Raw genomic sequence first — 13,807 nt, forward strand, 5'->3', positions numbered from 1 at the left:
GGTTAGTATATAAAGTAAGATATTAAGCTTTAAAATTATATATATTACGTTAAAAGGCACTAAACTAGTAGCTATAAAGCTATTTATAATAGCTATAAAAAAGTCGTTCTTATTAATTTAACTTATACTAAATTTTCTATGAATCGACTAAGCCTAATATATACCTTTTTTAACGCCGCGAATAGCCGATTAGACCTAGTTATAACCCTTAAGAGGGTCTAGACCCTAGACCCTCCACCCGCTAAAGGAACCACTAAGAACCCTTAATTTATATAAACGTATATGAGTTATAATTTATAAGTAGGATATTTCCTATTAAGTATAGTTTATATATATATAAATTTCTTAAAGGTTCTAGAGTATAAATAGAGGGTTTATAGCTAAGTCTATAGCTAATATCGAGAAGCTATAAACATAAGATAAATCTAACGATATATAAATTAGTTTAATACTATTATAAGAGCTATAACGTAGCTACCATAGCTATTAAGGATAAGAAGTAGATACTAACACTTTTTTTTAGCTATAGGTAGATAGAATAAATATTTTATATAGCTATTTAAGACGAATAGTATTTTATCTGCTTATTTTTACTAACTTCGAATCGCTAATTAGTTAGTAATTACGTATTTTCACTTTTTAAATTATATACCCTTAATAGCGTTTAGCGGTAACGCCTACGCTCTTATATTTATTACCTTGATTATAGTCACATATTTAAGATTTCTAGGTTATAAAATAGATTTAAACTAGTAGTCCTTCTTATTATAACCTTTATAAGTTATTAAGGCTAAGAGCGAAGCTAGTCTTATCAAAATTATAGATTTTATTATTAAGAATACTATACTTCTCGATTGTATATCTTAGAAACTTAAACTGTACTTAAATCACGACTTTATCCTTATATAATACTCGCCGCTAGTTATATGATCGTGGGAATCGAGTAGAGAGATTAGGATACTATTAGACGAATTTTTCGACATAATTTTTACCGAACTTAGTAGAGGAGTAGAACTATATATTTTAGGTATTAGCTACCTACTATACCATATTAGGCTAGAGGACTACTCTATAATTATCTAGATCTATTATAAAGCGATTTCTCTTTATAAGTGGCTAATTTATAGATATTTACTTATATTTTAGCGCGGTAGTTAATACAATTTAGACGCGCTGAAAATGTAGAATGGGGGATAATAAAACCCCTATAGTTATAGCCTTTTGGTATATATAAGTTTGATAAAGGTTAATTTCTATTGGATTTAGAAATACTAAATAGGGATAAAATAAGTCTCTTTTATTTATAGGGCTATAAATACCTCCTAGTATTATAGACTTATATTAATAAAGACCGTAAGGCCTTAGATCTTAGACTTTCTTATTGGAATAAACTTAAGAGACTTAGGATAATAAGAAATTTATATTATTAAAAGTATCCGTACTTTATCTAGTTAAGCTAGATCGTCTCATCTAAAATAAATATATTTGTTTATTAGACCACTCTAGGTTAATATTAGGACTACTACCTAATTAAGAAGATTGACGATGCCTAAGATATATATAGATACCTTAGGAAACCTAAGGACGTATAGTAAAAGGATAATCTAGGACCTTACCGCCTATAAATAGGTTCGTCTATATATAAGTATTTCCCACTAGTGTATTAGATAACCTAGCGTTTAGTCTTTTTATATAATATACCTTATTATATTATATATGTAACTAGGCTATCTATCTCGCTTACCTATCTAAATCTAGAGACTATATAGTCTTATAATTCTAAACGCTCTATTAATTAATGTTTATATAGTAACGTATTGTGTAAGCGAGTGGAACACCTACGCGTTAGCTTCGCGTCATATCTATTATATCAATTTTAACCACCTACAATGCCACTAATTCGCTCTTAAAGCTCTTAAAAACGTATAGAGCAAGAGGGTAGGATCTTATTAGCTATTCGGTCTTATTAGACTAAAGAAAAATGCTTAATCCGTTAATTAGCTCGCGATTTTGAAGTCCCGCTAAATACGCTCCGTCGCCGTATATCCGGCGTTAAAAGTCGCGAAGAAACCCGCGCTAATAGCTATAAATTGACTTTTTTAGAAGAGGAAAGACTTAAGAATTAGATTATCTTATTAGATAAGCGTAAAGCTGCCCCCCGGCCGAATACTATACGAGAAGTAACTAATTTACTACCTAAGGACCGTAGGACTAACCCGACCGAGACGGTTAGGGTGAAATAGGTCTATAACTTTGTCTAATAGCGTCCTAACCTCTTAACTCTATTCTTAAGGTCCTGCGATTACTAGCGAGCTTAATATAAGGACGTAAAGATAATTATAACCTAGTTTAACTTTATAAGAAGTAAGTTATAATCGCGAAATACGGTATTATTGATAAATATATCTATATATTTAATAAGACTAGCTTCGACCTTAGCCTTAGTACTACTACTAAGGTCGTGACTCGAACTTCCTATAGGCGGCGAGCTCCCTTAATAACGTAGAAATAGATAGTAGGTGACTACTATTAAGGCGATAAATACGTCGGGATAGGCGTTACCGCTATACATTATTTTTAAAGGTAAGGTTTTTCTATAGTTATAGTTTACGGGCGATACTATCTTACCGGACGAGTAGCTATTCGCTATTAGTGGTAATAGGTAGACTATATATATAGCTAGACTTAAACAGCGTTAAAAGCTATTTATTCTATTAACTTCTTACCGGAGAAAGGGAAGGTATCGTCTCTTAATACTTAATAGATATAGTAGCTATATTACGCCTTAATTTAATAATATATATACGAAAAACGGTATTATTCCGATCCATATACTACCGTATTTATCTTATCTTTTATAGCCTCTTAATATTAGCTATTTTAGGGTATTAAAACGGGTATATAGTAAGATTATCGAATCTTAGTCACGGCTTAGTATAATCTATATCGATAAAATACACTTTTTAGAGGTATATTCGATAGCGAGGATTAAAGTAGTTAACTAAGAATAATTATGAATAGCTTCACGCTTCACCGGCACTAGTATTATTCTATTCGACCCGTAACACGTTATTTCGAAGCTTAATATTCGCCTAATTACACCGCCGAGACCTACTAGCTATAGTAGCGATTTAAGCTATAATTTTACCCTAAAGACGCCTTATATAGTAAAAGAAGTAAGGAGGTAAGTAGTATCTATTAGGAAGCTCGCTACAAATAACCCCTAACGTCTATATAATGCTATAGACTAGATAGAGGAAAGGTGCTAGCTCGCGATATATAGCTTCACTATTACGCGGTAGTAAATCACTAAATTACTCGCCCTAAATATAAAGGTTACGCGTAAAAAGCGGCGTACGAAGGCACGAATAGCGTATAAAGGTTGCCTACTAGTGGAAGAAGCTATAACGCGTATTAGTAGACTAGGGTAGGTAGAAGAAGCTATATATAAGCAAGCTAGCGGCTTATCCCTAACGCCGAATCCGACTAATAAGAGACGCCTATAGCAATATAGTCTCTATAAAACGTCGAGACATAAGAGAAATAGGTGCCTAGAGAGGTCTGAATAGTTTCAATTTTAATGAAATAGCGTTGTGGTTGAAAAAATTGAATAATAATAGTAAATATAGTGGGCGGGTGTTCCACTCGCTTACACAATACGTTAGAACCTACCTATTTTACCTATAGTACCGCGTCCCTTTTAGCGCCTTTCTTTAGCTAGTCTAGCGAAGACCCTCTAAATAAGCTAGCCTAAAATATATCTAGAACAATTAAACCCTTCACTATATAATTAATCTAGAAATTGATTAGACTATTCCCGCCGACTAAACCGACCGCCTCTAAACTAGCTTAAGGTGCTATTACTAAGTAAGAGATAAGGGAACTTAAATAGCTAGAAAGTGAAATATATAATCTTAAGAAACCCTAAGTTATAGAATAACTCTAATAGGAATAGGGTTATTCTAACTAGCCTATTAAGATATAACCGCCGACTTACGTATCTAGTAATATCTTATAGTCTAGTAATATATTTATAAGGGTATTAACGCTAATAAGTACGTCTTAGTTAGAGACAATGTAGTCGCTAGTCACCTTTAGCGAGAAAGCTATTATATAGACTAATTATCTTAATAAGCTATTTAAGCTTTATAACTTCCGACCACTATAATCAATAGATTAGAAGTCCGATTAAAAGGCCTTATTTATACTACACCGTCACGATATTAAGAAACTGCGAGGCTTACCTTACCTATTAATCTATAAAGTTAGAGATAACCATAAGTATTAGAAATAGATCTTTTAAGAAATTCTTTAAGACTAACTATACTTATATATACTAGTTTAAGTATTAGCCCTATTAAATTAGATAGGCGCTAGCCTATTATTTTATCTATATTAAAGAAAGAGCTTTATAAGATTAAATTCCCTTGGGATACCCCTTTATCTTAAATAAATAAAAACCTAGGCTATTAGATTAAATAATAAATAAAAGCCTATAAGAGGCTATATTAGAGTAATTTAATCTTATAGCTTAAAAGGAAACTAAGTCTATCTATAAGTACGCCGCCTAATTAATCTAATACTAAGATTAAATAAGAGAGGAAGAATAGATAGGTAATATATATATACTCGCCTACCTAACTCTATACTACCTATTATTAAAGAAAAAAGGGAGTAAGTCGATATCTAATAGAAATTAGACCTAACGGACTATATTAATTACCTCTACTATTAAGAATAATATCCCTAGTTATTAGTAGGCCCTATTAAACTAGCGCTAGGATAGGGAGAATAATAAGAGCTTACCAGATCGTAGCGAGCGACTCTAGTATTACGCTATTAGCTATAGTAGCTCCTATTAAGGAAAGGGCTAGGGTCGTAAGAGACTATTTTTTAGCTAAAAAGCTAATAAAATATTATAGTCCCTCTAGACTAACCTAGTTAAGAAGAGAAAGGCGCTAGAGGGTGCTTACTATAATTATAGCGAAATAGGTCATCTCTTTTAGTCCTACCCTAAGAAGAAAATAGGGATTAAAATAGGGAGCTATTAAAGTAGTAAAAAATAGGAAGCCCTAGTAAATTTCACTAGGATCATACTAGCGGCTACTAAGATAAGAGTAGAGGGGATAAAGGTATTTATCTACTAAGCGGTTATTAGCCTCGCTAATAGGGCTATTTCTATACTATTCTTATAGATAGCGGAGCTAAAGTAAGCTTTATAATTTAAAGATAGGCTAAATAGTACCTTCTAGATAGCTAAGCTATACCGCGAACGGTCTTAACTATCAATAAATAGATAGTATAGTTATTTAGGGCGTATAAGATAACCCTTAAGATAACCGATAGTGCTAGAATTGTTAAGAGGAGACCCTATTATATATAAAGTAGTCGATATCTAAGAATATGATATAATTCTTAGATATAACTAGATTAATTTAGTTAACTATAATATTAATTATAAGGAGAATATATAGAATTACTATAATGCCTATATAAGTCCTAAGAATATTAGCTATAGCTTATTATAATAAGGCTATATTTAAAGTATTTATTATAGCTATATATTTACGCCTATTAGATATAGATAGGCTAGTTTCTTTATTTTCTACGCTATAATTATTAATAGCGAGACTATTCTAGAGCTATATAGGGACTTTAAAGATATTTTTAGTAAAGAAGATATAAGTACACTACCTTAATCGTTATATCTTAATTATAATATTAATTTATAAAAGGACTTAACTACCCTATTAGCTAATTTATCTACTCTCTCTAAATACACTAGAGGTATTAAGAAATTATATTAATAATATACTAGCGAAAGAATAGATCTATCTCTTAGTCTTATATACGCGCCGATTATTTTCGTTAAGATAGATTATTATAGTTATATATTAACTCTAAAGGTCTTAATAATATTACTATTAAGGATCGCTATATATTACCGCTAGTAAGCGAGATAATAGATCGACTATTAGGTACTAAGATCTTTATCTAGTTAATATCTAAGACGCCTATTATAGGGTCTAAATTTAAGAAGATAAATAGAAAATAGCCTTTTATACTTAATATATATATTTTAAATATATATTTACACTATTTAGGCTAGTAAATATACTAGCTACCTTCTAGCTTATCTTAACTATATAATCTATAATCTCTATAATTAGTACTATATTATATATTTAGATAATATTCTAATATTCTTTTAAAATAGGATAGACTATATTAAGTATATATAGGAGGTCTTTTAATAGTTAAGAACTTATAGACTATACGTGAAGCGTAGTAAATGCCGCTTCTATATTACTTTAGTTATATTTATAGGATTCGTAATCACTTCAGAGTAAAAATAGAGGAAGATCGTATTGGAACTATCTAAGAATAGCCTATTCTAAAGTGCGTATTCGATATATAATAATTTATTAGATATACTAGGTTTTATCGCTATTTTATTAAAGGATTCTCGACTATTTACATTCCTATCTTAGCTACTACGTATAGTAGGATAGTAAGAAAGGCTAACTAAAGAAAGGATAGATTTTAATAGATACTAGAGGTATAGAAAGCCTTTAGATAACTAAGTAGGGTTTTATAAAAGAGCTATTTCTATAATACTTTAACCCTAAACTATCCCTGTTAGTCGAATATAATATATTAGGATTTATTCTAGGAAGTATACTAAGCTAGTTATTTAAGGATAGTAGCTAGTACCCTATCCCCTTACTAGTCTAAGAAGATAATTAGACTAGAGACTTAATATAAGATGGATAACTTAGTGCTATTAGCTATTATAGAGTTTTTTAAATAGTAGCGTTACTATCTAGAGGGTAGTAAGTTTTATATAAGTCCTAGCTAATTATACTAATCTATACTACTTTATAACTATAAAGGTATTAAGTAGGCGGTAAGCTAGGTAGTCTAAATACCTTATCGTATTTAATTTTATTATCAAATATTAGGCTAGTAAGAAGAATCTAGCGGATATATCTAAGAAAGGCGCGATAGCTAATAATTCTATACTACTAACACTATATTAGAAGATCTATTAGAGTTATAGGTTAGTATACCCTAATAAAATACTATTCATTAGTAGAATTATAATAGATAGGATAGAAAGTGTTCTATTACTATATCTACTCCGGATAATAACCTATATAGGCCCCTTATAAACTAGTCTAGTCTATTATATAAGAAGACTATTTATCTAAGACCTCTAGCCGTAAGACTAGATATAGTATAGGCGAGATAATCTAGTTAACTTAGAAGTTAAAACCCCTAAGCTATAAGAGCTATAGAGGGTAAAGAGCCCTTATAGGATAGCTAAGCGCGATATATAGGAACACTATTAGCCTAAGACCTCTAGCCGCGAGAATAGGCGTAGAATAGTTAAGAGGACTAGAGTAATTTAAGTAGTTAAATACCCTATCTACTATTAATAAAGGCTATAGAAGGAATAATAGTATATCTAGGCTTATTATAACCCTCTCTTATTAAGTTAATTAGATATATATAAGCGATAGATCTTATAAGCGTTAATAAACTTAATAAGATATAGGGATAGGCGTATAGTAATAATTTAGTTAAATTACAAGGTATAGATTAGATAAAGATAAATAATAAGCTATTACGCTATAGTTATTAAGTCTATATACTAAATAATCTAGCCTTATAGTAGGAGATTATAAAAGTATATTATAATAATCTATAAAAGGGCTATTATTAAGAGAAAATAATATATAAAGCTATTAGCTAGCGATTTTACTAGTATAATATAAAAAGCTTTATCTAAGTATATATTTAAGAATACGTGGCCTATTAAAGAAACTTAATAAGCCTATATAAGCTATATAGGCTTTTATAACTAATAATAGTACTATCCCGACTAGCGGAATAGGTTAGTTTAGATTTTATTACTAGTATACCAACCTTAAAATAGGATGGTAGGCTATATAATATAGTATTAGTAATAGTCAATCTATATATAAAATATATATTATAACTTCTATATATTAAGGATATTAATATATAATAACTCGCCTAGCTATAGCTCTCTAGGATACTACTGATCTTAGGTATACTTGAGAATTTAGTTAGCGATAGGGGGTAGTTTATTTATAAGCGACTTTTAGTTCTTATTCTATATATTACTATAGACCGACTAGAGGTTGCCTACTATATTCTACCTATAGATAGATAGGTAGACGGAACGGTAGAACTAGATACTAGAGTATTACTTCTAGTTATACGCTAATTAGGACTAGGATAACTAAGCTAGTTACTTTTCTCTAGTATAGGTATACTATAACTAAGGTATAGCGCGACTAGAATCTCGCTATATAAGATATTCTAGAGGTTTAAACCTAATTTAAGGATTAGCGTAGATATCTATCTAAAGGAGTATTATAAGAATATAGTAGTATAAGTAAAGGATCTTAAAAAGAGGTGGTCCTTTATATAGAAGAAACTAATCTAGTCTAAGAAGGATATAAAACGCTATTATAATAAAAATTATATTAATATATTATTTATCTTACTATATACTAAATATACTACTTTATATTAGGTTTAAATAAAATTAGATACTAAATATATCGGACTATTCTAAATAGTAAATAAGATTAGTAACTTAGTATACTATATCCGACTACCCCTATTATATTAGTTAATTTACCCTATTTTCTATATATCGCTTATTAAGAAATTCTAAAGCAATCCTAAGAAAGACGACCTATCTAGGCTAGTTCTAGTAGAAGACTAGCTAGAATATAAGATTAAGGAGATTAGAGCCTACTATAGCACTCTACTAAGATAATACCTTATAAAATAGGAAGGATATCCTAGTTATAATTATAATAGGAAGATCTAGCTATATGTAGAGGATACTATTATTAGATATTTACGAATTAAAACCTATAAAGAAAAGTGTCTATTTAAAAAGGAACTAGGAGGTTACGTGCCCTAGTTTATTTTAGCTAAAAAACTATCTCCTCCTACTAGGTACCTACCTATAAATAATAAGGCTACTAAAGGGAAAAGAAAAGAGAAAAGAAAAATAAAGGAAAAATATATCTAATATCTAGGAAATAAAAACTAAAGAGATAAGAAACTAATCTAGTTAATAGTTTATCTCTTCTTTCTAAAGATATACTTTAAGGTGCTTTAGCGAAGGGGTTCCTCTAAAGAGCTATTACGAACTAGGGTAGTTAAGTAAGAAGGGATAATAATCTAAATATTAGACTAGAAATTACTATGATTAGCCTAGAATCTATAAGCTATAGTACTAAAGGTACTATCTTAATAATACTATAAACTAGAAGAACTAACTAGATTAATCTATTAGTTATTATATAGATACTAGTAGTTAAGATTCTATTAGTTATAGAGTATAGATAGCCTCTATAGCGTAAGGTAATCTAGTCTAGTAGCGAGAATCCTCATTAGGATAATTAACTAGGGCTATTAGCCTACTATTATTATCCTTTTTTATAGCCTTATTAATAGTAATAGTGTGCTACTATATAGCTTAAAGGAATTAGAAACGGGGTCCTAAAGTAGAGGCGATATCTATAGTAGGGGAGTGATTAGCTAGCGTAGTAATATAGTAGTCTATAACTTCCTCGTTATAATAAATATCCTTACACTTCCTATTATATTTAATATAATTATTATATCTTAGTAGAGCCTTCCTTTATAAGTCCTCTAATTATATATACTCCCTACCTATACTAGTGTAAAAGATATACTTAGTAATATATCTTAGTATTAAATTAGGGACGTTATTTACGTTTCCTATCGATAGCTAGAGTCGTTCGATTAGAATTTACTAGAGGGCAATATAGGATACATAGTAGACCTCTAGAAGCTTAGGTAGGGGGTATTAATATATAAGTATATTTATAAATAGATAGTTTAGCCAATCTACTAGTAGTAACGTTCGTTAGAATTAGGGTAGACGCCTAGTTTCGCTTATAGTTATCACTAATAGATCTCTATCTAGACTAACGCTTATAGTATAGTATAGTTAAAAGGACCCTACCTAGCGAGTATATAGAGGGGAGGAGATATTAATTTTCCTAGACTAGGCCTACTAGATAGGGCTATATGATTACTAGTTAATATTATTAGGCTAGGCCTATTAGGAGGCTGTGAGACCACGCAGTCTCTAGGTTTAGGTAGGTAAGCGAAGTAGATGGCCTAGTTATGCGTGCAATACAATAAGTTGGATTATATGAGTAGAGTAAACGCTAGTCCATCTAACGGACCAGCGGGGAATGCTTATATACAGGAACTAGCCTATTATTAGGCGGTGAGGTCCTAGATCAACCTTCCTCCGTACGCCTAAGCCATCCAGACCTCTATAGTCAGGTAGTGGTCCTGATAGAGGCGCTATAATATTATCGAGTAGAGTTATAAAGGAAGTCCTTCTTATCGGATAAGGCGAAACAGATATATAATATTCTAAATAGGGTAGTTAGTAAAATTAAGATTAAGGACGATCTCCCTAAGGAGGGGGATAAATAAGATATATTAGATACCTTATAAATAAGTATTTAAAAATACGTTAACTGAATATCTAAACGCGTAAAGATATCTTAAAATTAAGCACCTCTAGTATCTTAGATATCTTAGTCGATAATATAGTATCTTAGGAAAGAGTAAGAAAGGGGACACTTATTATAGTTATAAGCGTATTAGTTAGGGATAAAGAAGAGGAAGGATTGTAGAGCATAAAAAGGGTCCTTTTATAGGTAGTAAGTCTAATAGCAATTGCTATTAATAAGTAAACATTTAACCTACTACTTAGCCCTACTAGAATACCCTATAAAAGGCTTATCGGAACGACCCTTATTATTACTCTAATTATATACTTCCTATATATTATCACTACCACGTAGATATACCACTTCCTACGCGGAAGCACCTATACTAGAATAACCTAGTCGGCGTTAGATACCTTTTCCTATATAGGGATTTCCCTCCTAAGGTGTAAAGAAGGGGTTCTAGTGTTTGCAGAATAGAGCCTGTCAACTAGGTAAGACGAAGATGCCTAAGGGACCAGTAGTATATTGGAGGAATACAGAGACTGATTCTTGGAGAACCTCTGGGTTCTCCTGGACTGGACTATTTAACATAGGGGATCAGCGTTACGATGAGTCAACGCTGACGCGTTGCTATCGATCACTGAGGGGTATGAGAGGGTACGAGAGACCCGTGCAAGAGATCTATTTGGCCTTCTAAATAGCGTTTTAGCGTATTATAAATTATATATTAAGAGTAGCTAAAGTTATTAGCTAATTACACTTACGTAGCGCTATTCTTACGAGTATAGATAATAGCTAACCTTTAGTATATAGATAGCTACGCTATTTTACTATTCTTTAGTCCTAATTATATTATAATCTAAGCAATAGGGGAGGTATAGGAGAGAAAAGAAAAATATAAGTTAGTTATTAGGCTAATATAGTAGGGCGGAGTAGGAAGGAATATTTAACTAGTATCTATAACTTACTAATAAGAGTAGTATATTAGAAGCCCTTATTAACTTATAATCTAGTAAGTAATCGCTCTAATATTCGTTTTATTATTTAATTATATAAAAACCTATAACTTACTCCTTACTAAATATCTATCTAATCTATGTTTATTATATTATAATTTTCTAATATATATACTTTCTTAACCTTTAAAGGGGTATATTAAAAGTAGAGATATAATAAATAACGCTAGGAAGCTATAGTTAAGGCTAATAAGGTTATTTAGGTCTAATCTCTCCTCTATAAGAGAGAGATCCTATTTAATATAAGGTATTACCCCTAAGCTATACTATATACGGTAGGTTTAATACTAATTATAAGCTTTATACTTAGTAAAGTAGGTATTTTATACCTAAAGAAGCTATAAATCTTAATAGAGTATAACTAGATACTCTTTATTAGCTTCTCTCTAATAATATACTATTTAGTATCTCTTACGCGTTAGGAAGTTAATGAATCTTAATCCTAGCCTATAATAGCTATTAATTCGCTCCTCTAAGCTCTTTATTATAACTTCCTCTACCTTCCTCTCTTACGCTAATTAATCTAACTATATTACTACCTTTATTTAATATTATAATATAATAAGAAATAGATTTATTAAGTAGTAGGTTTAAATATATTTTAGAAAGGTAAAGTATATTAACTAGGATATACACTATTAGGCGGATTACTAGGATAGTTTCGACTAACTTATAAACGCTAGAGGTAGTAAGCTAAGTGTAATATATAAATAATATAGAAGGTCCTTAATTATCCTATAGTTAGCTATATGTATACTTTATCTATAAATAAATATATAAAGGGGATAATGTATAAAAGAAATATAATAAGTAAATAAAATATTAAGCAGTTAGGTAAAGCTTTTACTTATACTAGACTATTTTATAGTAGTAATATATTAATTTTTAGGTAAATATTAAGAGTACTATAGGATTATTAGTTAGCTTCTATAAATATATAATATCTTTAACTAAGAGCTTATAGTTACTACTAATAATATCTTAAGTAATATAATACTACTTTAAGCTATAAATAAGTTATTATATACTATCTAGTAGAGTGTTAAGGCTACTAGTATTTATATATCTTATATTACTATATTATTTAGATATAAAGGTATCTCTAAATATCTATTCTTTTATTCTTAACCTATTGTCTAAAGACTTAAGTATTTATATTATCTTACGTATATATAACCGCCTTTTTAATTATATTAAGAAGTTAATTATGATATTTAGGTAAAAGAAAGTTCTTTAGAAATATCTTATATTATTATTAACTATTAAATCTATATTAGCTAACCTTTTTAACATACTATAAGAATATAGATAGTATTAATAAATATTATTATACTATAGGCGCTATTTTATCTCTATTATCAAAGCTCTGACCCTTCTTATTAAAAGAATAAGAATTAGATAGAGTAAAAGAGATAAGCTAAAAGGATATTTATTATAAATAGTCTTAAAACTTAATTTAAGATTTATAAGTAGTATTTATATCTTAAAGAAAGCTAATTACCGCTAAATAGTCTATCATTAGTAGTTAGTATTTTAGAGCTTAAGTCTACATAAATTATATTTTAAGAATCTAATTATAATAGAGTCCTTAGGATTTATATATAGATCTCTTATATACCTCTCTAATACCCCTTAGAGATTAATAGTAACGCGTTAGCGTTAACTTATCGTAACGCTAATCCCCTATATTAAATAGTCTAGTCTAGGAGAACGTAGAGGTTCTCTAAGAATTAGTCTTTATATTCCTTTAATATACTATCTACTTCCTAGATATCTTTGCCCTACCTAGTTGGTAGGCTCTATCCTATAAATACTAGAACCCCCTTCTTTATACTAATACTCTATATTAGGATAAGCTTATTTAATATCTTAATACTAGTAAATTTGAATATCTACCTCAATCTTTTATATTTAACGTTAACTAATATTTATTATTATTAAGTATTATAACGTATATTATCTTATACTCTTTAGAAAGACTATAAATATAAGTAGGGTATTCTTAGAAGTCAGTCTTAGGATATTATATATAGTCTAGCTACTACCGTAGGCGTAGAGCGACTATCTAACTCTATATAATATATATATTATTACTATTAAAGCTTATTAAGACTGAAGACGCTCTAGAATCTAGTAATATTTGTATATATTATAAGATTTAAACTCTACAAGTATTAATAGCTAATACTCTAGGAGTATCTCTCCCTTTAGGAGATTATAGGCTTAAAGGTAAGGGATAATATAATA

This window comes from Penicillium arizonense, assembly GCF_001773325.1.
Source record: "Penicillium arizonense strain CBS 141311 chromosome Unknown PENARI_contig009, whole genome shotgun sequence".
NCBI lineage: Eukaryota > Fungi > Ascomycota > Eurotiomycetes > Eurotiales > Aspergillaceae > Penicillium > Penicillium arizonense.